We start from the raw sequence: 2568 nt of genomic DNA, 5'->3' as shown, positions 1-2568 counted from the left end.
CATAATTTTATTTTTGAAAATGCATTTTCAATTGGATTTAGCATTAGAGAATAAAGCGGTAAGAATTTAAGGTTGCATCTTTTGGATTCGATCAAATTTTTTATGTCATGTCGCTTGTGTATTTGAGCGTTATTTTCCAACTCTGGATTGATTTTCTCAAAAAAAAATTTCTATAAATAATTTAAATCTGTCTGCATTGACACTGGAATTAGAAACGATTGTGTGATGTACAACTCCCGCGTTGTTTATTGCTGCAATTATAGTGACATTACGACCTCTGATCGTAGGCAACACAATGTGTGCTCTTGTTCCTTGTCTTGAACGGGCTTGGGTTCTTCGTATGTGAAGATTAAATCCACACTCATCAATGAATACTAATTTTTCTCCATGTTGGGGTATCCATTTTGTAAAGTCTTGAGCATATTTTTGTCTCAAGCCTAATGTTCTGGAGTCATTCATTCGTTCTATTTCAATAGAGGAAATCTTCAACGTAATTTTTAATTTCCGTAATCCATTTTCTATGGAGTCTTTTGGAGAAAATCAATCCAGAGTTGGAAAATTCGTTCTTGATAATGGATAACGCTCAAATACACAAGCGACATGACTTAAAAGATTTGATCGAATCCAAAAGATGCAATCTTAAATTCTTACCGCCTTATTCTAAAATGGTAAATCCAATCGTTTCAATGGAATATAACTTTGTTGACGTAATCGAGCGAAGTATTCAACAGCTTACTGGGCAAGATAATTCTAACTACGTTATGGACATGGTTTTCAAAATCCTACAAGCTGCAAGTCGGGAACCTCTTCATTAAGATAAACAGTTACCTTATCATCGACAATTTTTTAAATTAAATATGTATTTCGCATTTAGGACCGGGTATGCAATACTTGTTCTAAAATATTTATTTATTAAATTGTCAAGAAATGCCCCAGTTTGTATTACTATTTATTTAGTTTTATGTAGTATAGATATTAAATGAAATCACACCGAGTTAAAGAATATTTATGTTAATTACATAGCCACACAACTATATTTGTTAATATTCTTTGATTTAATTTTCAAATATTGGTTTAAAATTACTGCAAATATTATATTTCCTTAGATAAGAATAAATGTTTCATTTAATTTGGAAAAAGTTTCATTCTATTTGTAAAAGGTTTCATTTCAATTGGAAAAGGTTTCATTTAATTTGGAAAAGGTTTCATTTAATTTGGAAAAGGTTTCATTTAATTTGGAAAAGGTTTCATTTAATTTGTAAAAGGTTTCATTTAATCTGGAAATGCTATATTTTCGTCCGATTTAAGGTAAATGTCGCTAAATATACTTCGATTTGCAGGAAATTTGGCATAGCGTACTGAATTAAGCTTAGAATGATGTATATTCGTGGAAATCGGTTAAGATGTAGATATAGCTCCCATATATATTTTCATCCGATTTAATGTAAATGGTTAACCAAAGCCCCTATATATATTTCGATTTGCATTAAATTTTGTATATCACACTGAACTAAGTCTAGAATGATGTGTGTTAAATTTAATGAATATCGGTTCAGTTTTAGATATAGCTCCCATATATATTTTCGTCCGATTTAAGGTAAATGGTGTGCCAAAGTCCCTAAATATCATTCGTTCAATTTCATGTCAATGTTCTTTCGAGAAGGCGACGTCTGTTATGAGACTATGTAGAATATATCCAAAGAGGTGAAGGGTGTCACATAGTGGGCCCAGTCCAACTTTACTACTTTCCTTACTGGTTTAAATAATATTTTTTTCAAGGACCATAATAAGGCGTGGATTTTTTAAAGAACATTTTTTCGAGGACCATAATAAGGCTTGGATTTTTTAAAGAACATTTTTTCGAGGACCATAATAAGTCGTGGATATTTTAAAGAACATTTTTTCGAGGACCATAATAAGGCGTGGATTTTTTAAAGAATATTTTTTCGAGGACCATAATAAGGCGTGGATTTTTTAAAGAATATTTTTTCGAGGACCATAATAAGGCGTGGATTTTTTAAAGAACATTTTTTCGAGGACCATAATAAGGCGTGGATTTTTTAAATAATATTTTTTCGAGGACCATATAAGGCGTGGATTTTTTATACCCTTCACCACACTGTGGTACAGGGTATTATGTCTTTGTGCATATGTTTGTAACAGGCAAAAGGAAACGAGATAGACACATGGTTCCTTTTGAGAATATGCATAGAATCACTTTCTAAATCGATTTACGCATGTCCGTCTGTCCGTCCGTCCGTCCATGTATTTTTGTGAACAAAGTACAGGTCGCATTTATGATCCGATTTGGATGAAATTTGGCATATGTCACTTATTTGGCCCAGGGACGAACCCTATTGAAATTGGGAAAAATCGGTACAGATTTAGATATAGCTCCCATATATATATTCGTCCGATTTAATGTAAAAAGTCCCTATATATCTTCCGAATTGCACGAAATTTGGCACATCGTAATGAATTAGGCCTAGAATGATGTGTGCTGAGTTTCATTAAAATCGGTTCAGATTTAGATATAGCTCCCATATATAGTTTCGTCCGATTTTATGT

This window comes from Musca vetustissima, unplaced genomic scaffold, assembly GCF_032173495.1.
Source record: "Musca vetustissima isolate MV318-11 ecotype Yass unplaced genomic scaffold, APGP_CSIRO_Mvet_v1 utg232831, whole genome shotgun sequence".
Lineage (NCBI taxonomy): Eukaryota > Metazoa > Arthropoda > Insecta > Diptera > Muscidae > Musca > Musca vetustissima.
The sequence above is the reverse complement of the archived record's forward strand: the minus strand, read 5'-3'. Positions refer to the sequence as shown.